Raw genomic sequence first — 12965 nt, forward strand, 5'->3', positions numbered from 1 at the left:
GTTTGGCACTCGTAACAGAAGGCTTTCTATCACAGGACAAGAAATCAGCCCTCAAAAACTTAACGGGCCGAAAATTTTTTTTTTCAAAAAATCCCTAAGCCCCGGGGTCACAATTTCAGCAAAAATCTGACTTTTGGCAATTCACTCAAAAATGGTGCCAACCGGTTGCAAATGCTCCCCTGAAAGCTTTGGCGATGGAAACAGAAGGCTTTTTATCACATGACAAGAAATCAGCCCTCAAAAACCTAACCGGAAGAAAATACTTTTTTGAAAAAATCCCTAAGCCCCGGGGTCACAATTTCAGCAAAAATCTGACTTTTGGCAATTCATTCAAAAATAGTGCCAAAAGCTTGGAAATGCTCCCCTGAAAGCTTTGGCGATGGAAACAGAAGGCTTTCTATCACAGGACAAGAAATCAGCCCTCAAAAACTTTACCGGCAGAAAATATTTTTTTGAAAAAATCCCTAAGCCCCGGGGTCACAATTTCAGCAAAAATCTGACTTTTGGCAATTCACTCAAAAATCGTGCCAAAAGCTTGGAAATGCTACCCTGAAAGGTTTGGCACTCGTAACAGAAGGCTTTCTATCACAGGACAAGAAATCAGCCCTCAAAAACTTAACCGGCAGAAAATATTTTTTTGAAAAAATCCCTAAGCCCCGAAGTCACAATTTCAGCAAAAATCTGACTTTTGGCAATTCACTCAAAAATGGTGCCAACCGGTTCCAAATGCTCCCCTGAAAGCTTTGGCGATGGAAACAGAAGGCTTTTTATCACATGACAAGAAATCAGCCCTCAAAAACTTAACCGGCAGAAAATATTTTTTTGAAAAAATCTCTAACCCCTGGGGTCACAATTTCAGCAAAAATCTGACTTTTGGCAATTCACTCAAAAATGGTGCCAACCGGTTTCAAATGCTCACCTGAAAGCTTTGGCGATGGAAACAGAAGGCTTTCTATCACAGGACAAGAAATCAGCCCTCAAAAACCTAACCGGAAGAAAATACTTTTTTGAAAAGTGCCAAAAAATGGTGCCAAAAGCTTGGAAATGCTACCCTGAAATGTTTGGCACTCGTAACAGAAGGCTTTCTATCACAGGACAAGAAATCAGCCCTCAAAAACTTTACCGGCAGAAAGTATTTTTTTGAAAAAATCCCTAAGCCCCGGGGTCACAATTTCAGCAAAAATCTGACTTTTGGCAATTCACTCAAAAATGGTGCCAACCAGTTGCAAATGCTCTCCTGAAAGCTTTGGCGATGGAAACAGAAGGCTTTCTATCCAAGGCCAAGAAATCAGCCCCCAAAAAACTAACCGGAAGAAAATACTTTTTTGAAAAAATTCCCTAAGCCCCGGGCTCACAATTTCAGCAAAAATCTGACTTTTGGCAATTCACTCAAAAATAGTGCCAAAAGCTTGGAAATGCTCCCCTGAAAGGTTTGGCACTCGTAACAGAAGGCTTTCTATCACAGGACAAGAAATCAGCCCTCAAAAACTTAACCGGCAGAAAATATTTTTTTGAAAAAATCCCTAAGCCCCGGGGTCACCATTTCAGCAAAAATCTGACTTTTGGCAATTCACTCAAAAATGGTGCCAAAAGCTTGAAAATGCTCCCCTGAAAGGTTTGGCACTTGAAACAGAAGGCTTTTTATCACAGGACAAGAAATCAGCCCTCAAAAACTTTACCGGCAGAAAATATTTTTTTGAAAAAATCCCTAAGCCCCGGGGTCACAATTTCAGCAAAAATCTGACTTTTGGCAATTCACTCAAAAATGGTACCAAAAGTTGAAAATGCTCTCCTGAAAGGTTTGGCACTTGAAACAGAAGGCTTTTTATCACAGGACAAGAAATCAGCCCTCGAAAACTTAACCGGCAGAAAATATTTTTTTGAAAAAATCCCTAAGCCCCGGGGTCACAATTTCAGCAAAAATCTGACTTTTGGCAATTCACTCAAAAATGGTGCCAAAAGCTTGGAAATGCTACCCTGAAAGGTTTGGCACTCGTAACAGAAGGCTTTTTTATCACAGGACAAGAAATCAGCCCTCAAAAACTTAACCAGCAGAAAACATTTTTTTGAAAAAATCCCTAAGCCCCGGGGTCACAATTTCAGCAAAAATCTGACTTTTGGCAATTCACTCAAAAATGGTGCCAAAAGCTTGGAAATGCTCCCCTGAAAGGTTTGGCGATGGAAACAAAAGGCTTTCTATCACAGGACAAGAAATCAGCCCTCAAAAACCTAACCGGAAGAAAATATTTTTTTGAAAAAATCCCTAAGCCCCGGGGTCACAATTTCAGCAAAAATCTGACTTTTGGCAATTCACTCAAAAATGGTGCCAAAAGCTTGGAAATGCTACCCTGAAAGGTTTGCCACTTGAAGCAGAAGCCTTTTTATCACAGGACAAGAAATCAGCCCTCAAAAACTTAACCGGCAGAAAATATTTTTTTGAAAAAATCCCTAAGCCCCGGGGTCACAATTTCAGCAAAAATCTGACTTTTGGCAATTCACTCAAAAATGGTGCCAAAAGCTTGGAAATGCTCCCCTGAAAGGTTTGGCGATGGAAACAGAAGGCTTTCTATCACAGGACAAGAAATCAGCCCTCAAAAACCTCACCGGAAGAAAATATTTTTTTAAAAAAATCCCTAAGCCCCGGGGTCACAATTTCAGCAAAAATCTGACTTTTGACAATTCACTCAAAAATGGTGCCAACCGGTTGCAAATGCTCTCCTGAAAGCTTTGGCGATGGAAACAGAAGGCTTTCTATCCAAGGCCAAGAAATCAGCCCTCAAAAACCTAACCGGAAGAAAATACTTTTTTGAAAAAATCCCTAAGCCCCGGGGTCACAATTTCAGCAAAAATCTGACTTTTGGCAATTCACTCAAAAATCGTGCCAAAAGCTTGGAAATGCTACCCTGAAAGGTTTGGCACTCGTAACAGAAGGCTTTCTATCACAGGACAAGAAATCAGCCCTCAAAAACTTAACCGGCAGAAAATATTTTTTTGAAAAAATCCCTAAGCCCCGAAGTCACAATTTCAGCAAAAATCTGACTTTTGGCAATTCACTCAAAAATGGTGCCAACCGGTTGCAAATGCTCCCCTGAAAGCTTTGGCGATGGAAACAGAAGGCTTTCTATCCAAGGCCAAGAAATCAGCCCTCAAAAACCTAACCGGAAGAATATACTTTTTTGAAAAAATCCCTAAGCCCCGGGGTCACAATTTCAGCAAAAATCTGACTTTTGGCAATTCACTCAAAAATGGTGCCAACCGGTTGCAAATGCTCCCCTGAAAGCTTTGGCGATGGAAACATAAGGCTTTCTATCCAAGGCCAAGAAATCAGCCCTCAAAAACCTAACTGGAAGAAAATATTTTTTTTGAAAAAATCCCTAAGCCCCGGGCTCACAATTTCAGCAAAAATCTGACTTTTGGCAATTCACTCAAAAATAGTGCCAAAAGCTTGGAAATGCTCCCCTGAAAGGTTTGGCACTCGTAACAGAAGGCTTTCTATCACAGGACAAGAAATCAGCCCTCAAAAACTTAACCGGCAGAAAATATTTTTTTGAAAAAATCCCTAAGCCCCGGGGTCACCATTTCAGCAAAAATCTGACTTTTGGCAATTCACTCAAAAATGGTGCCAAAAGCTTGAAAATGCTCTCCTGAAAGGTTTGGCACTTGAAACAGAAGGCTTTTTATCACAGGACAAGAAATCAGCCCTCAAAAACTTTACCGGCAGAAAATATTTTTTTGAAAAAATCCCTAAGCCCCGGGGTCACAATTTCAGCAAAAATCTGACTTTTGGCAATTCACTCAAAAATGGTACCAAAAGTTGAAAATGCTCTCCTGAAAGGTTTGGCACTTGAAACAGAAGGCTTTTTATCACAGGACAAGAAATCAGCCCTCGAAAACTTAACCGGCAGAAAATATTTTTTTGAAAAAATCCCTAAGCCCCGGGGTCACAATTTCAGCAAAAATCTGACTTTTGGCAATTCACTCAAAAATGGTGCCAAAAGCTTGGAAATGCTACCCTGAAAGGTTTGGCACTCGTAACAGAAGGCTTTTTTATCACAGGACAAGAAATCAGCCCTCAAAAACTTAACCAGCAGAAAACATTTTTTTGAAAAAATCCCTAAGCCCCGGGGTCACAATTTCAGCAAAAATCTGACTTTTGGCAATTCACTCAAAAATGGTGCCAAAAGCTTGGAAATGCTCCCCTGAAAGGTTTGGCGATGGAAACAAAAGGCTTTCTATCACAGGACAAGAAATCAGCCCTCAAAAACCTAACCGGAAGAAAATATTTTTTTGAAAAAATCCCTAAGCCCCGGGGTCACAATTTCAGCAAAAATCTGACTTTTGGCAATTCACTCAAAAATGGTGCCAAAAGCTTGGAAATGCTACCCTGAAAGGTTTGCCACTTGAAGCAGAAGGCTTTTTATCACAGGACAAGAAATCAGCCCTCAAAAACTTAACCGGCAGAAAATATTTTTTTGAAAAAATCCCTAAGCCCCGGGGTCACAATTTCAGCAAAAATCTGACTTTTGGCAATTCACTCAGAAATGGTGCCAACCGGTTGCAAATGCTCCCCTGAAAGCTTTGGCGATGGAAACAGAAGGCTTTTTATCACATGACAAGAAATCAGCCCTCAAAAACTTTACCGGCAGAAAATATTTTTTTGAAAAAATCCCTAAGCCCCGGCCGGGGTCACAATTTCAGCAAAAATCTGACTTTTGGCAATTCACTCAAAAATCGTGCCAAAAGCTTGGAAATGCTCCCCTGAAAGGTTTGGCGATGGAAACAAAAGGCTTTCTATCACAGGACAAGAAATCAGCCCTCAAAAACCTAACCGGAAGAAAATATTTTTTTGAAAAAATCCCTAAGCCCCGGGGTCACAATTTCAGCAAAAATCTGACTTTTGGCAATTCACTCAAAAATGGTGCCAAAAGCTTGAAAATGCTCCCCTGAAAGCTTTGGCGATGGAAACAGAAGCCTTTTTATCACAGGACAAGAAATCAGCCCTCAAAAACTTAACCGGCAGAAAATATTTTTTTGAAAAAATCCCTAAGCCCCGGGGTCACAATTTCAGCAAAAATCTGACTTTTGGCAATTCACTCAGAAATGGTGCCAACCGGTTGCAAATGCTCCCCTGAAAGCTTTGGCGATGGAAACAGAAGGCTTTTTATCACATGACAAGAAATCAGCCCTCAAAAACTTTACCGGCAGAAAATATTTTTTTGAAAAAATCCCTAAGCCCCTCCCGGGGTCACAATTTCAGCAAAAATCTGACTTTCGGCAATTCACTCAAAAATCGTGCCAAAAGCTTGGAAATGCTCCCCTGAAAGCTTTGGCGATGGAAACAAAAGGCTTTCTATCACAGGACAAGAAATCAGCCCTCAAAAACCTAACCGGAAGAAAATATTTTTTTGAAAAAATCCCTAAGCCCCGGGGTCACAATTTCAGCAAAAATCTGACTTTTGGCAATTCACTCAAAAATGGTGCCAAAAGCTTGGAAATGCTACCCTGAAAGGTTTGGCACTTGAAGCAGAAGGCTTTTTATCACAGGACAAGAAATCAGCCCTCAAAAACTTAACCGGCAGAAAATATTTTTTTGAAAAAATCCCTAAGCCCCGGGGTCACAATTTCAGCAAAAATCTGACTTTTGGCAATTCACTCAGAAATGGTGCCAACCGGTTGCAAATGCTCCCCTGAAAGCTTTGGCGATGGAAACAGAAGGCTTTTTATCACATGACAAGAAATCAGCCCTCAAAAACTTTACCAGCAGAAAGTATTTTTTTGAAAAAAACCCTAAGCCCCGGCCGGGGTCACAATTTCAGCAAAAATCTGACTTTTGGCAATTCACTCAAAAATCGTGCCAAAAGCTTGGAAATGCTACCCTGAAAGGTTTGGCACTCGTAACAGAAGGCTTTCTATTACAGCACAAGAAATCAGCCCTCAAAAACTTAACCGGCAGAAAATATTTTTTTGAAAAAATCCCTAAGCCCCGGGGTCACAATTTCAGCAAAAATCTGACTTTTGGCAATTCACTCAAAAATGGTGCCAAAAGCTTGGAAATGCTACCCTGAAAGGTTTGGCACTCGTAACAGAAGGCTTTTTTATCACAGGACAAGAAATCAGCCCTCAAAAACTTAACCGGCAGAAAACATTTTTTTGAAAAAATCCCTAAGCCCCGGGGTCACAATTTCAGCAAAAATCTGACTTTTGGCAATTCACTCAAAAATGGTGCCAAAAGCTTGGAAATGCTCCCCTGAAAGCTTTGGCGATGGAAACATAAGGCTTTCTATCCAAGGCCAAGAAATCAGCCCTCAAAAACCTAACTGGAAGAAAATACTTTTTTGAAAAAATCCCTAAGCCCCGGGCTCACAATTTCAGCAAAAATCTGACTTTTGGCAATTCACTCAAAAATAGTGCCAAAAGCTTGGAAATGCTCCCCTGAAAGGTTTGGCACTCGTAACAGAAGGCTTTCTATCACAGGACAAGAAATCAGCCCTCAAAAACTTAACCGGCAGAAAATATTTTTTTGAAAAAATCCCTAAGCCCCGGGCTCACCATTTCAGCAAAAATCTGACTTTTGGCAATTCACTCAAAAATGGTGCCAAAAGCTTGAAAATGCTCTCCTGAAAGGTTTGGCACTTGAAACAGAAGGCTTTTTATCACAGGACAAGAAATCAGCCCTCAAAAACTTTACCGGCAGAAAATATTTTTTTGAAAAAATCCCTAAGCCCCGGGGTCACAATTTCAGCAAAAATCTGACTTTTGGCAATTCACTCAAAAATGGTACCAAAAGTTGAAAATGCTCTCCTGAAAGGTTTGGCACTTGAAACAGAAGGCTTTTTATCACAGGACAAGAAATCAGCCCTCGAAAACTTAACCGGCAGAAAATATTTTTTTGAAAAAATCCCTAAGCCCCGGGGTCACAATTTCAGCAAAAATCTGACTTTTGGCAATTCACTCAAAAATGGTGCCAAAAGCTTGGAAATGCTACCCTGAAAGGTTTGGCACTCGTAACAGAAGGCTTTTTTATCACAGGACAAGAAATCAGCCCTCAAAAACTTAACCAGCAGAAAACATTTTTTTGAAAAAATCCCTAAGCCCCGGGGTCACAATTTCAGCAAAAATCTGACTTTTGGCAATTCACTCAAAAATGGTGCCAAAAGCTTGGAAATGCTCCCCTGAAAGGTTTGGCGATGGAAACAAAAGGCTTTCTATCACAGGACAAGAAATCAGCCCTCAAAAACCTAACCGGAAGAAAATATTTTTTTGAAAAAATCCCTAAGCCCCGGGGTCACAATTTCAGCAAAAATCTGACTTTTGGCAATTCACTCAAAAATGGTGCCAAAAGCTTGGAAATGCTACCCTGAAAGGTTTGCCACTTGAAGCAGAAGGCTTTTTATCACAGGACAAGAAATCAGCCCTCAAAAACTTAACCGGCAGAAAATATTTTTTTGAAAAAATCCCTAAGCCCCGGGGTCACAATTTCAGCAAAAATCTGACTTTTGGCAATTCACTCAGAAATGGTGCCAACCGGTTGCAAATGCTCCCCTGAAAGCTTTGGCGATGGAAACAGAAGGCTTTTTATCACATGACAAGAAATCAGCCCTCAAAAACTTTACCGGCAGAAAATATTTTTTTGAAAAAATCCCTAAGCCCCGGCCGGGGTCACAATTTCAGCAAAAATCTGACTTTTGGCAATTCACTCAAAAATCGTGCCAAAAGCTTGGAAATGCTCCCCTGAAAGGTTTGGCGATGGAAACAAAAGGCTTTCTATCACAGGACAAGAAATCAGCCCTCAAAAACCTAACCGGAAGAAAATATTTTTTTGAAAAAATCCCTAAGCCCCGGGGTCACAATTTCAGCAAAAATCTGACTTTTGGCAATTCACTCAAAAATGGTGCCAAAAGCTTGGAAATGCTACCCTGAAAGGTTTGGCACTTGAAGCAGAAGGCTTTTTATCACAGGACAAGAAATCAGCCCTCAAAAACTTAACCGGCAGAAAATATTTTTTTGAAAAAATCCCTAAGCCCCGGGGTCACAATTTCAGCAAAAATCTGACTTTTGGCAATTCACTCAGAAATGGTGCCAACCGGTTGCAAATGCTCCCCTGAAAGCTTTGGCGATGGAAACAGAAGGCTTTTTATCACATGACAAGAAATCAGCCCTCAAAAACTTTACCGGCAGAAAATATTTTTTTGAAAAAATCCCTAAGCCCCGGCCGGGGTCACAATTTCAGCAAAAATCTGACTTTTGGCAATTCACTCAAAAATCGTGCCAAAAGCTTGGAAATGCTCCCCTGAAAGCTTTGGCGATGGAAACAAAAGGCTTTCTATCACAGGACAAGAAATCAGCCCTCAAAAACCTAACCGGAAGAAAATATTTTTTTGAAAAAATCCCTAAGCCCCGGGGTCACAATTTCAGCAAAAATCTGACTTTTGGCAATTCACTCAAAAATGGTGCCAAAAGCTTGGAAATGCTACCCTGAAAGGTTTGGCACTTGAAGCAGAAGGCTTTTTATCACAGGACAAGAAATCAGCCCTCAAAAACTTAACCGGCAGAAAATATTTTTTTGAAAAAATCCCTAAGCCCCGGGGTCACAATTTCAGCAAAAATCTGACTTTTGGCAATTCACTCAGAAATGGTGCCAACCGGTTGCAAATGCTCCCCTGAAAGCTTTGGCGATGGAAACAGAAGGCTTTTTATCACATGACAAGAAATCAGCCCTCAAAAACTTTACCGGCAGAAAGTATTTTTTTGAAAAAAACCCTAAGCCCCGGCCGGGGTCACAATTTCAGCAAAAATCTGACTTTTGGTAATTCACTCAAAAATCGTGCCAAAAGCTTGGAAATGCTACCCTGAAAGGTTTGGCACTCGTAACAGAAGGCTTTCTATTACAGCACAAGAAATCAGCCCTCAAAAACTTAACCGGCAGAAAATATTTTTTTGAAAAAATCCCTAAGCCCCGGGGTCACAATTTCAGCAAAAATCTGACTTTTGGCAATTCACTCAAAAATGGTGCCAAAAGCTTGGAAATGCTACCCTGAAAGCTTTGGCACTCGTAACAGAAGGCTTTTTTATCACAGGACAAGAAATCAGCCCTCAAAAACTTAACCGGCAGAAAACATTTTTTTGAAAAAATCCCTAAGCCCCGGGGTCACAATTTCAGCAAAAATCTGACTTTTGGCAATTCACTCAAAAATGGTGCCAAAAGCTTGGAAATGCTACCCTGAAAGGTTTGGCACTTGAAGCAGAAGGCTTTTTATCACAGGACAAGAAATCAGCCCTCAAAAACTTAACCGGCAGAAAATATTTTTTTGAAAAAATCCCTAAGCCCCGGGGTCACAATTTCAGCAAAAATCTGACTTTTGGCAATTCACTCAAAAATGGTGCCAAAAGCTTGAAAATGCTCTCCTGAAATGTTTGGCACTTGAAACAGAAGGCTTTTTATCACAGGACAAGAAATCAGCCCTCGAAAACTTAACCGGCAGAAAATATTTTTTTGAAAAAATCCCTAAGCCCCGGGGTCACAATTTCAGCAAAAATCTGACTTTTGGCAATTCACTCAAAAATGGTGCCAAAAGCTTGGAAATGCTCCCCTGAAAGGTTTGGCGGTGGAAACAAAAGGCTTTCTATCACAGGACAAGAAATCAGCCCTCAAAAACCTAACCGGAAGAAAATATTTTTTTGAAAAAATCCCTAAGCCCCGGGGTCACAATTTCAGCAAAAATCTGACTTTTGGCAATTCACTCAAAAATGGTGCCAAAAGCTTGGAAATGCTACCCTGAAAGGTTTGGCACTTGAAGCAGAAGGCTTTTTATCACAGGACAAGAAATCAGCCCTCAAAAACTTAACCGGCAGAAAATATTTTTTTGAAAAAATCCCTAAGCCCCTAGGGGGGTCACAATTTCAGCAAAAATCTGACTTTTGGCAATTCACTCAGAAATGGTGCCAACCGGTTGCAAATGCTCCCCTGAAAGCTTTGGCGATGGAAACAGAAGGCTTTTTATCACATGACAAGAAATCAGCCCTCAAAAACTTTACCGGCAGAAAATATTTTTTTGAAAAAATCCCTAAGCCCCGGCCGGGGTCACAATTTCAGCAAAAATCTGACTTTTGGCAATTCACTCAAAAATCGTGCCAAAAGCTTGGAAATGCTACCCTGAAAGGTTTGGCACTCGTAACAGAAGGCTTTCTATCACAGGACAAGAAATCAGCCCTCAAAAACTTAACCGGCAGAAAATATTTTTTTGATAAAATCCCTAAGCCCCGGCGTCACAATTTCAGCAAAAATCTGACTTTTGGCAATTCACTCAAAAATGGTGCCAACCGGTTGCAAATGCTCCCCTGAAAGCTTTGGCGATGGAAACAGAAGGCTTTCTATCCAAGGCCAAGAAATCAGCCCTCAGAAACCTAACCGGAAGAAAATACTTTTTTGAAAAAATCCCTAAGCCCCGGGGTCACAATTTCAGCAAAAATCTGACTTTTGGCAATTCACTCAAAAATGGTGCCAAAAGCTTGGAAATGCTACCCTGAAAGGTTTGGCACTTGAAGCAGAAGGCTTTTTATCACAGGACAAGAAATCAGCCCTCAAAAACTTAACCGGCAGAAAATATTTTTTTGAAAAAATCCCTAAGCCCCGGGGTCACAATTTCAGCAAAAATCTGACTTTTGGCAATTCACTCAGAAATGGTGCAAACCGGTTGCAAATGCTACCCTGAAAGGTTTGGCACTCGTAACAGAAGGCTTTCTATCACAGGACAAGAAATCAGCCCTCAAAAACTTAACCGGCAGAAAATATTTTTTTGAAAAAATCCCTAAGCCCCGGCGTCACAATTTCAGCAAAAATCTGACTTTTGGCAATTCACTCAAAAATGGTGCCAACCGGTTGCAAATGCTCCCCTGAAAGCTTTGGCGATGGAAACAGAAGGCTTTCTATCCAAGGCCAAGAAATCAGCCCTCAAAAACCTAACTGGAAGAAAATACTTTTTTGAAAAAATCCCTAAGCCCCGGGGTCACAATTTCAGCAAAAATCTGACTTTTGGCAATTCACTCAAAAATAGTGCCAAAAGCTTGGAAATGCTCTCCTGAAAGGTTTGGCACTTGAAACAGAAGGCTTTTTATCACAGGACAAGAAATCAGCCCTCAAAAACTTAACCGGCAGAAAATATTTTTTTGAAAAAATCCCTAAGCCCCGGGGTCACCATTTCAGCAAAAATCTGACTTTTGGCAATTCACTCAAAAATGGTGCCAAAAGCTTGAAAATGCTCTCCTGAAAGGTTTGGCACTTGAAACAGAAGGCTTTTTATCACAGGACAAGAAATCAGCCCTCAAAAACTTTACCGGCAGAAAATATTTTTTTGAAAAAATCCCTAAGCCCCGGGGTCACAATTTCAGCAAAAATCTGACTTTTGGCAATTCACTCAAAAATGGTACCAAAAGTTGAAAATGCTCTCCTGAAAGGTTTGGCACTTGAAACAGAAGGCTTTTTATCACAGGACAAGAAATCAGCCCTCGAAAACTTAACCGGCAGAAAATATTTTTTTGAAAAAATCCCTAAGCCCAGGGGTCACCATTTCAGCAAAAATCTGACTTTTGGCAATTCACTCAAAAATGGTGCCAAAAGCTTGGAAATGCTACCCTGAAAGGTTTGGCACTCCTAACAGAAGGCTTTCTATCACAGGACAAGAAATCAGCCCTCAAAAACTTAACCGGCAGAAAATATTTTTTTGAAAAAATCCCTAAGCCCCGGGGTCACCATTTCAGCAAAAATCTGACTTTTGGCAATTCACTCAAAAATGGTACCAAAAGTTGAAAATGCTCTCCTGAAAGGTTTGGCACTTGAAACAGAAGGCTTTTTATCACAGGACAAGAAATCAGCCCTCGAAAACTTAACCGGCAGAAAATATTTTTTTGAAAAAATCCCTAAGCCCCGGGGTCACAATTTCAGCAAAAATCTGACTTTTGGCAATTCACTCAAAAATGGTGCCAAAAGATTGGAAATGCTACCCTGAAAGGTTTGGCACTCGTAACAGAAGGCTTTCTATCACAGGACAAGAAATCAGCCCTCAAAAACTTAACCGGCAGAAAATATTTTTTTGAAAAAATCCCTAAGCCCCGGGGTCACAATTTCAGCAAAAATCTGACTTTTGGCAATTCACTCAAAAATGGTGCCAAAAGCTTGGAAATGCTACCCTGAAAGGTTTGGCACTCGTAACAGAAGGCTTTTTTATCACAGGACAAGAAATCAGCCCTCAAAAACTTAACAAGCAGAAAACATTTTTTTGAAAAAATCCCTAAGCCCCGGGGTCACAATTTCAGCAAAAATCTGACTTTTGGAAATTCACTCAAAAATGGTGCCAAAAGCTTGGAAATGCTCCCCTGAAAGGTTTGGCGATGGAAACAGAAGGCTTTCTATCACAGGACAAGAAATCAGCCCTCAAAAACCTAACCGGAAGAAAATATTTTTTTGACAAAATCCCTAAGCCCCGGGGTCACAATTTCAGCAAAAATCTGACTTTTGGCAATTCACTCAAAAATGGTGCCAACCGGTTGCAAATGCTCCCCTGAAAGCTTTGGCAATGGAAACAGAAGGCTTTTTATCACATGACAAGAAATCAGCCCTCAAAAACTTAACCAGCAGAAAATATTTTTTTGAAAAAATCCCTAAGCCCCGGGGTCACAATTTCAGCAAAAATCTGACTTTTGGCAATTCACTCAGAAATGGTGCCAACCGGTTGCAAATGCTCCCCTGAAAGCTTTGGCGATGGAAACAGAAGGCTTTTTATCACAGGACAAGAAATCAGCCCTTAAAAACTTTACCGGCAGAAAATATTTTTTTGAAAAAATCCCTAAGCCCCGGGGTCACAATTTCAGCAAAAATCTGACTTTTGGCAATTCACTCAAAAATCGTGCCAAAAGCTTGGAAATGCTACCCTGAAAGGTTTGGCACTCGTAACAGAAGGCTTTCTATC

This window comes from Podarcis liolepis (genome assembly GCF_965112155.1).
Source record: "Podarcis liolepis genome assembly, chromosome: 7".
NCBI classification, from domain to species: Eukaryota; Metazoa; Chordata; class Lepidosauria; order Squamata; family Lacertidae; genus Podarcis; species Podarcis liolepis.